This window comes from Eumetopias jubatus, unplaced genomic scaffold (genome assembly GCF_037043125.1).
Source record: "Eumetopias jubatus isolate StellerSeaLion01/CBP00866 unplaced genomic scaffold, mEumJub1_p1.0 scaffold_5, whole genome shotgun sequence".
Taxonomy (NCBI): Eukaryota; Metazoa; Chordata; class Mammalia; order Carnivora; family Otariidae; genus Eumetopias; species Eumetopias jubatus.
In genome coordinates this window covers 93,744,930-93,755,629 of record NW_028274811.1, presented here as the reverse complement: position 1 = coordinate 93,755,629, position 10,700 = coordinate 93,744,930, and positions in this window count along the sequence as shown.

The following is a 10,700-nucleotide window of genomic DNA, read 5'->3' as shown; positions in this document are numbered from 1 at the left end:
TTTATTAAACTGTTACATTTAAGTATTGCTTGGGACATTACCACCCCAATCTGTTTACTTAGCTTGAAGAGTTACCATTAAGATACCCTGTTTATTTAGGTAAAATTTGTAATCATCATGCCTTCCATTAACCAACTTATTTTTCTGCAAGGCTAATTGTCTGGAAATGAGTTTCTTCTTATTTACTGTGCTACATTCTGCTTAGCTGGCTAAAAACGTCACCCCAGCAAGAAGTGCTAGGGAAATTAATAATACATACAGAGAACAGTTTTAATTAGTATAATACCAAATGTTAATAAAAGATTTATGACGCCGTTAAAAAGTTCTAACAGAAGAGATCTTAACAGCTTCGGGCTTAATTTGTCAGGAGAGGACGACCCTCTTGTGGGAGGCCAGATTTGGGAGATTCTCAGAAGCTGCTGGAGCTCCCGGGAGCACTGGATGGAGGCTCATGAGAGGCTCTGCCTTTAGAAGGGGTTTGCTGGGAGCTGAATACAATGGGTGCTGAATGCCAATTCTAACTTGAAAGACACCAAGTTTTGTGGAGAGTAGGAGAGGAATACAGGCCAGCCTGGGGCCCTTCAGAGACATTTCCTGGGGCACCATCGTCTTTAGGGAGTTGGGCATAGGACCGTGAGAGACTCGGATGTTGGTAGCTCACAAGCTACGGGAAAAACAGACCAACGTGGAACTAGGGAAAGGACGAATGATATTCACCGAGTAGTGTGTGCCGTTTGCTTACACACATCTAATGCTTACAGCAGACAGCTAGCATTATCCTCATTTCTGGGCTCAGGATGTAAAGCCCTTGGAAGGATAAGGCCCTCACTTGAGGTTATGCAGCTAGGGAGTAGAGCAGAATTTGAACCCGGGTCACTGGAAACCTCGCAGCACTGACTCCTGCCAGGCCAGGCAATACCAATGTGAGAGACCAGCAACCCCATTACTCCTCTGCACCTTTGTGCACATGATGTCCGTCAGGTGGGCATCCAGACGAGCAATGGGTTGTTTCCATTTTCATCTGGGTGAGTTGGTGCGCACTCATCCTTCCTCTGTCCTGCTGCCCCAAAGGAGCAGAGCTCTTTCTTTCTGTGCTCATCTTCCCTACTGTGACATGAAGGCAGGAGCCATTTCTTACCTTCTTTAGATCCTCGGAGCCTGGTACAGAATAGGCTTTTAAAAAAGATTTAAGGGACCGGGGGGAAATGAAGTGAAAAGGAGAGATGCATACAACTTCTGTTCATAGAGCTCCGGAGAAATAGTGACCCGAGAGAGAGATATTCTGTCGGATTGTAGGACATCATGCATCCCCCGCCCCGCCCCCAAGCCCACACACCCCCAGCTGAAGTTTAAGAGGCTGTTTTCAGTACCCACTTTTCCAGCCCCCAAGAGCCAGGTCTAGGAGTGGCAGGAATCCTTTGTAGGGTGAGCTGGTTCTTTCCTAGCACGCATAATAAAAACTTGACCAAGCCAGCTACTTTCCTAACACTCTCCAATTTGAGAAACTCCATATGATGAGGCTCTTGCAGGCCACTGATTCTTTTATCTTACTCTTGGTTAAAAGAGAAAAACAAAAAACAAAACCAACAATAGTTCTTGGACAGAAGTTCTCCAGGATATGCAGCAATCAATACAGCCTGGGCTCCTTCAAGAAAAAGAAACAAAAGGGGCGCCTGGGTGGCTCAGTCTGTTAGGCATCTGCTTTCGACTCAGGTCATGATCTCAGGGTCCTGCGATGGAGCCCCTGCTTCTCCCTCTCCCCTGCTTATGCTCTCTCTCTCTCTCTCTCAAATAAATAAATAAATAAAATTTTTAAAGAGCGAGGGAGAGAGAAACAATATCTGAGACCAGCGCCAATATCTGAGGCTCACCTGAACCCCTTGCTCTTCCCAGCTGTTCCCTCTGAGAAGGGGTTTTGGTCGTTCAGTGGATGAATGCATAAACAAATTATGGTCTATACGCACAATGGAATATTATCCAGCCATCAAAAGGAAGGAAGTACCCATACACCCTACAACCAAGATGAACCTCCAAAACATTGTGCTAAGTGAAAGACCTCAGGCACAAAACGTCACATATTCTATGATTCCATTTACATGAAATGTCCAGAAAAGGTAAATCCCTAGAGACAGAAGAGAGACTGGTGGTTGCCAGGGACAGGGGAAGGGAGGAATTGTGAGTGATTACTTAATGGGTTAGGAGTGTTTTTTCTGGAGTGATGAAAAGTTCCAAAACTAGAGCAAGGTGGTGGCGGTACAACATTGTGAATACGCTAAATGCCACACCGAATTGTACGGATTAAAACAGTTAACTATATGTTATGTGAATTTCACCTTAAGTTCTTTTTTTAAAAAGGCACTGAAGGAATACTAGTATAAGTGTCCAAAGCTCCATGTACCTGCGTGTTCATCACAGCAGTGGTTGCGGGAAGGAAATGCTAGAATAATCATATGTCCATCATTTAGAGATTGGTCACATAAAATAACATCATTCATACTATGGAATGAAAGACAACCATGAAAAGAATGGGAGAAATTGATAACCACTAGCATGGAGAGATGTCCAAATGCACTATCAAGTCAAACAACTGAGTTGCAAAATCATATGTATGTGACATCTCAGTAAAAAAATGCACCTGCTGGTGTGCCTTATATCAGCATAGGAGAAAAATCTGAGACGATTTGCTCAAGTTCCTGTTGAGGAAAGAATGCCAGAGTGGGAGGAGGCTTTCATTTCTCAAGGTACTGCATGGTCATTTACAACATAAGATTTTTGGCAGATAACTGTTTTGAATTAAGTCAAAAGCTACAATAATGTCTAAGAGGTAGAAGAGCAGTAAAGGTAAGAGAGAGTGACCCGAAGCCCTGCCACCTAAACCTTTTTTTTCAGTTTATATGGCTCAAAGTCTTTTGATTTTTTTTTTTAACACATAGGACACCAAGATTTAAAAAAACAAAAAAATGATGAAACACGGGAAAAGTAAGACATCAAAAGATGACAGTGGAGGCTAAGCAGGGCCCGGCTGGGCCTGTGGTTCTTCTGAAGCCCGGCACCGTGCCTTGAAAATGATAGGCACTCACTAATGTCCAACTCCCCAATTTTTTAAAGACTTAAAAACGTACTCCATTTTCTGTCAGAAACCAGCATGGACACGTTGAATGTAAAACATTTATGAGACAAAACGGTTGTTACATGTGCAAAGTGTGAGGACGCTTTTTAACTAAGCAATTCTGGAGGGTGAATGCCCAGGGAAAACCTTCTTATCTCAGTTATTGGGTATTTGCTTCAGAAATAGTTATTCTGAAGTTATTGCTTCAGAAGGTATTTTTACCCTAAATGACTTGGGTAATTATCTCCAATCTTTCACTTTGTTTTGACTAGCTCTGCAGACTGATTTGAGTTCAGAGGGATATCAGTTACTTCAACGAAATAATCTTTGAAATTCATTCTGCAACTCATGATTTTGTTTTGTTTTGTTTTTCAGTGGCTTTTCTCAAACAGCCAACATCTTAATTTCTGCTGTCTTATCCCTTTTCAAAAGATAGTGGTCTTAGACTCTGGAGAACGGAATGGACCTCAGTGGGTCCATTTTGTGTGTGTGTGTGTGTGTGTGTGTCTGTGTGTGTGTGTGTGTCTGTGTGTGTGTGTCTGTGTGTGTGTGTCTGTGTGTCTGTGTGTGTTTGTGTGTGTGTGTCTGTGTGTGTGTGTCTGTGTGTTTGTGTGTGTGTGTCTGTGTGTGTGTCTGTGTGTGTGTGTGTCTGTGTGTGTGTCTGTGTGTGTGTGTGTGTCTGTGTGTGTGTCTGTGTGTCTGTGTGTGTGTGTCTGTGTCTGTGTGTGTGTCTGTGTGTGTGTCTGTGTGTGTGTGTCTGTGTGTGTGTGTGTCTGTGTGTGTGTCTGTGTCTGTGTGTGTGTGTGCATGTATGTTGTGTGGTGGCATACGCATGTACCATGACAGCCCCCATGTCAAATTTTTGAGGCAAAAGACAGAGCTAATTTTTCTCTCTTATTTTCAGGGTATTATTTTCTGTGGGCTCTAAATAATTGATAAGGAGGTCCCTTTCCATAATTAAAATGGATGTCCTTACACGTCAACACCAATAGCTTTTCCAGTAATGAGTGAATTTAGATACATGTTAGGTCTGGATGGGTTGCTGTGCAGAGTGTGCAGAGTGGGGGCTAGGGGCTGGTGGGAGACACAGGGCCGGTTGCAATGCAGATGACAAGAAAGCAGAAAGGACAGAAGCCTGGGAGATCACCTGGAGGAAATTCCCTGCCTGGCCCCAAGGTCACCTTGAACAAGTAGGTGAGCCAGGCATAGAAAGGCATTGTTAGGGCAGGAAGTTTGAAAACATACTTGGTGCCATTTGGAATCTGTTCAGTTTCTTTTGTCTTTCTTCCAACCCTTAATGCCCTCCCAGTGTTTTACCTTCTTACTGACATCTCCCAGTTGCCCCTTTCCTTGATCAAAACCTGCTGCTGAAATCTTCCCTGGCAAGGCAGTGGGGGGGGGGTGGGGGGGGTGTGTGTCAGTAGAACCCTTCTAGGTGTGGTTACCATCTCACAAACATCCGAGTCAGTTCATTCACCTTTGGGTTCGACAGACACTTCCTCCTCCCCCACCAGGGGCCCTGTGCTGCTGCCAGTGCTGGAGACATTACGAGAAAAGGCTCCCTGTCCTGGAGGAACTCACACAGAGGATGGGCAGACAGACAGGGCTGGGGGGAGCAGGTTAGGTGCGAGGACTGGGCGCAGGGGACACAGAGGGTCCCAGAGGACAGACGCTCTGTGACCGTGCAGGTGGGGCTGACCCAGTAGAAAAGCTGCCCCCCAGACAGGAAGTGGGCAGGGTGGCCGGACAGCGTGTGGAAAGGGGAAGAAGATGGCAGACAGCTGGGTAGGCGAGGGTCCATTCATGGGGGTTGAATTCCTTGTTTAGGAGCTGCAACAATCAATCTGTGTGTGTCACGAGGCGTGGAAAGACTTTACGCAAGGGGGTGTGTGTGTGTGTGGTGGGAGGAGGGCTGTGGAACTTTAGGGAAGTCCCTGGGGGCCCAGGGAGGAGGGTCTGGAGGTGAGACTAGAAGCAGGACTGAAGTTTCAAGCTGTGAAAGAGGGGCTCCCAGAAGGGGGAGGTAGGATGGCACTGGGCTCCTGAGACCTCCTCCCAAGTGAGAAAGAGAGAGGAGAGGTGCGGCAGGCCTGAGTGACAGAGACCAGGCGACTGAAGAGGACGGTTTGCAGTCCAGACCTCCCTGAAGGCTCCAGTCACAGTCTGACAGGGAGGCGGGGCTGGGAAAGAGATGGGGCAGGTTCCAGCCCCAGCACCCGGCCCCGGAGCCCTGTGACCTGGGGCGAGTGACTTCACCTCTCTGAAGCACAGGGTCCTTCCCTGTGATTTGGGCATTACCATACCTGCTTTGCTGCTCTCCGCCCACCACATCCTCGCTGCTGGATGCAAAGCAGGGCCGATTATTTTCTGGAGGCGGAATAGGCCGTTCTGCAAATGCACTTACAGAAGAGCCCACCCACCGGCTTCTAAGTACAAGAGCTGAGGGTGGGCTGGGTCCGTGGGGGGTTCACCACCAAGCTCTCCTGAACAAGAATCTTGAACAAGGAAAGAGAAAGCCAGTCTGGATACACTCATTTCGAAGCAGACTCTTGTAAAGCAAAAAAAAAAAAAAAAAAAAAAAAGGCGGCAGGGTGTCCATGTCCATTCTGGCAGAAATACCCGAGACCACAGATGCATTTGCCCGCCTGCCCCCGCTGTTCTCTCTGTCTGTCTCCCTCTGGCCTCCTTCAGACGGTCTTGGCTTTGATACCGCCAGCTGACTCCGGAGAAACGACAGGCAACTCAGAGCAGAGGGCCATAGGGGAAGGAGCCTGGAGATAACTCTGGGAAAGGGGGCCCGTTCTTGGATGGTACCAAGCTCTCGGCTCCGAGAACAAACAGGGCTGATGCCGATCCAAACTTTGAAAAGGCTTTTTACAAAGCAGCCTTGCCGACACGTTAAAGATGCATAGCCATTTATTTGATTCATTTAAAATATGCTTAACGCTCCAAGGTCCCTAGGAAGATTTTCCATTGGAAACAAACAAAAAGATCACTATTTAAAGAGAATTTCGGCATCCAATTTTTCCTTTAAGGAAAAAGACAAAGAATTTCTTGCCTTGGCCAAAAGTGGGCCTTTGGGGAACTGCAAGAGCTGTGGCGGATGACACACTTCTCCTGAATGAGCCCGCAGGTACCACGGAGGGGATGGAAAGACTGTTATTAAGGGTGAATTAGTCATGGAGAGGTCAGCTGACTAGCTCTCAGAAATAGGAGCATTGAGTTAGTGGGCGACTACAAGCGTTTTGTCTCAACAGAGAAACTGTTAGAAGGGGGAAAATCTTCATGGCTGCACCTGCCAACTTCTGTGTAATATATGGCCTACTTGCAAAATATTGCACAAGAAATCTGGCAAAGACCCCAGGCTGTTCCTTCCTTCCTTGCTCCTGTGTATAGCCACCTGCCCCATGCCCCCACCTCCGGCCCCAGCACAGGCATCCACCACCCTCAGCCAGGAGCAAGCAAAACCCGAGTCTTCCATTCATAAAGCAGCTCAGACTGTGTTTGCCATAAATTTAGCTTCAAGAGCAAACCAAGCAAGAGGATGCTCACCCTAGTGACCATGACACTGCACTTCCGTCCTTTGTATCACTGCTGATGTGAATGCTACCACCCGCGTGAGCTTACTGGTTCGTGTGGTGGCTGACTCTCTGAAGTGACTGCAGTTGTGCGCACAGGGAGGTGAGTGCCAAGGGGACTGGATGTGGGTACGGGGACACCAACAGCTTGGCTGTGTCATCCTTCTTTTTTTTTTGATTTTTTAAATTCTTTTTTCTTAAGATTTTATTTATTTATTTGACAGAGAGAGAGAGACAGCGAGAGAGGGAACACAAGCAGGGGGAGCGGCAGAGGGAGAAGCAGGCTCCCCGCGGAGCAGGGAGCATGACGTGGGGCTCGATCCCAGGACCCCGGGATCATGACCTGAGCCGAAGGCAGACGCTGAGCCACCCAGGCGCCCAAGTGTCATCCTTCCCCTTGGGACCCACACCTGTGCCTCTCAACCTGCGGGCTCTTTCCCTGGCCATGGGAGCATGTGCCCTGTTGCCCTCCAAACAGGGAGCTATTGCTTATTGCCCCCAACCAATAATGGGCAGGGCGCAGATGGATTAGTACTCCAGCTGCCGGGCCCTGGGTTGCGAGGCATATTCTCCTGTCTCCTGGAGGCCCCCAGCGACGCTGAACTCTGGCTGCCGCAGTGGGAACTAGCGAGCAGACACACCTTTCGTTGGCTGACTTCCCTTCCTGTCTCACCTCCCTATTCTCTTGCTGCTGTCTCCTGGGATCACTGTCAAATAATTACTTGTACCCCTATTGTTGTCTCACGGTCTGCTTTTGGGGGAACCTGAACAGAGCAACATGGGGTTCCCTACACACAACCCTCTGAAACTGCTGTCTCTGACCAGAGCAAGCTCATATGGTTTCAGTAGTAATTGTTCGTGTGTAAGCTCTTTCCTGAGGTGTCTGATCTGATGTCCACGAGCACAGGCGTAACCCTGTCCGTGAAGCTACAGGCTGTGGGCAAGAGCAGTTTGGTATGTCCTTTGCCGTGTATGTTTTCCTCCCCCGATGGACAGCTCAGGCTTGTCATTGGTGATGATTACTTGGCATCCCATTGTTCTCACCCTCCCTGTAGGCAGAGCCAGGGCCATGGGCTGGCAGCCTGTCAGGGGCCCCACGCTAGCAAGAGTCCTGCACTTGGTTTTAGTGCTTGACTGTTGCCATCTTGGAATACTTAATTTTTCAGCAAGAGGCTCCTTATTTTCACTGTGTGGTGGGCCCACACATGGTAGAGCTTCCTGTCTGCATAATTTAGATGATCCTGACTGTTGAGCATTCCCCCACCTAATATTCTTCCTCTTTAAATAGGCCAGTGCCAACAATCAAGGAAGACAATATTATCCAATTGGCCGAGACCAAAAGTGGTGCTCTACTATGTTGGCAAGAGTAGGGGAGACAGGCGTTCTCATACACTGCTGGCAGGAGTGTTAATCGTCCAGCCTTTTTGACAATTTGACAATATCGTTACTAATTTAAAATGCCCATTCCTTTAATTGACTGATTCCACAAAGAGGTCTTTATCCAATAGATACACTTCTATGTTTCAAAGAAGTACATACGAGGTAATTCAATCCCAGCACCATTTAAAAAAGCAGTTGATTGTAAATAATCTAAATAAATAAATATCAATAGGGAATGGATTCAATAACATCCATTGATGTTATTCAATGATGAATAATGACATCATTGAATACTACACAACCATTAAAAAGATGGACTGATAATGTAACCATCTCCATATACATTGCAGAGTGAAAAAGCAAGTCCAGCACGAGGTACATGCCAACTTACGTTTGTATAAAAAAAAAAGATGAGAAGGACTAAACATTTTTAACACATGCATAGGCTGACTCTGGAAGGAAGGAAGAGCTAGTTTCAAGACTGCTGTGAAGAGGGAGCTGGGGAATGGGAGACAAGGAAGGAGGACAACCGACTGTTCACTCCTTGGACTCTTTTTTTTGGTGTTTTAATTTTCTTTTCTTTTTCCCTGCATTTTTGAAATCAATTCCAAACATTTGCTACTTTACAATGTTAAAAAAAAGAAGGGGGGTTGGGGAGCCAGCAAGAAAGTTAGCTAACAGGATGCCCAGCCAGCCAGGCAACCCTTCTGCTCTGACTTCAAGCTTGTGGCCCGGAGCCACCAGGACTCCAGAAAAGCCGCAGCTCATTTCTGGATTGCTCTGTCAACTTCCTCCACTCTCCCTCTGGGGCAGCCCCTGGAAGGTCCCAAGCGACAAGTCTTTTGAAATCCAGAGGAAATGAAAACCTTTTTACTGTTCTTGATGAGTTGGTACACTTTTCTCTGCTTTGAGAACAAGTGTGTAAAGTGATTGTGTCTCCTTTTAATTTCCCCCCTTTGGCTGCCCGGAAGCTCACAGACAAATTCTGAGCTCAATTACATGTTAGCCACATGAATGGTAGGTTAAAGGCTCTTCTCCCCTGGGCGTGATTTTCTACCCCTGTGATATGTTCTTTGATCCTGATTCTGTATTTATATTTGGATTGATTTTATTGTAAATGGGCAAGGATAGTATTTTGGATTTTCAGCTGCTCTTTTTTCCTCCCTGTATTTCCTTGTGGCTGTGCTCTCCCCACCCCCTCCCTCATTCAGTCCAGAGCAAAATAAGCCCAGGTGGCATCTGTGCCTGAGGGAAGGCATGTCACAGTAGGACGAGAAAAATCTCTTTTGAGTTTCAAAGCCCAAGCTCTGTGGGACTGTGGGCCCGAACAGTGGATTTGAGAAGGGAGATAATGAGTCCACAAAGCCAAGCTGGCTGAAGCTTCTAGGCTGGAGCAAGAGTGAGCAAAAGGCAGTTGAGAGTTAAGGGAACAGCAGAAAACCCAGAGTGCTGTGGGAACTCTGTCCCGCGGGACGCCTGGACCCTGCTTCCCACTCAACTTACAGAGAAAGCACATCGTGGCCGAAGTGGCTGTGTAGTTAGCCAGATGGGCCTGAGACAGCCTCGCAGAAGGGCCTGCATCCCAGAGGGCACAGGAACCGTGCCCAGGTGGGGGGCACCTGGATGAGTGTGGTGACAGGGTAGGAGGGCAGCGTCTGTCACGAACCCAGGACCAGCGTTGGAGCATGGTCATCACCCCAGGTGCTAGCCTGCAGGACAGGGGCTGAGGACAAGCGTCTGGCCAGCCCTGATGCCCTGTAGCCCCCAGATCGGAGAGCAGCCCAGAGAAACGGTGATCTGACCGAGATGAACTTCCTGCCATAGAGTGGGAATGGGCTCCTGAAAGAAACTGAGTTGCCTGGTAGAGAAACTGTCCCCAGTCTGCAAAATGTTGAAACTCTGAACCCCTCAAAGGAATGCGAAGGAGCAACAAATGAAGACAGCAGAATAAAGCCTTATCCTAAAATGAATCCTTTCCAGACCCTTCTATACAAGGGAACCTGGGACAGGCTGCACCCCCCTCCACCCTCCAGGAGCCCTAGGGTAGTCCCTCTGATAAAGGTAGAACTTCCAGGCTGGGGACACAACTGGATCTGTCTCCCGCATTTTGATGGGCCAGGAAGCAATCTGACTCATTTCCTACCCTTCCTCGATAACAAATGCTTTCTGAATAAACTGGGCTGCCACCAAGCACAGTTAATGGCCTGGAAGCTTCCCAGGTGCTCCAGGAAAGAAGAGGCCTTTTAACCACAGTTTTTGGCCTTCATAACTAATGTCAGCCTTAAATGCTCTTTGGAATAACAAATGAATGCCTGTCTGAGTCTGAGAGCCTTTGCTAACTGTGCTCCCAAGCTTTATTATTTCGCTGATGGAGACTGCTTTTGTCATCTGGAGCAGTCTGACCCTTAGTTTACCTGTCTTTCAAATGAGCGGAAGAATAATTTCTTCGTGGGGGACTGATGCTGAGCAGATGTTCGCAGAGCCCCTTAGGATCACCGGACAGGTCTCCCAGTAGAATTGAGGTTGTTGTTATGGAATCATTTTCCTTTCTAGTTTTGATTTAAAAAAATGATCCATGTGCATCGACGTACACAAATGTGTCACTGTGGATGTGGGCACGCACATTGGAGCCA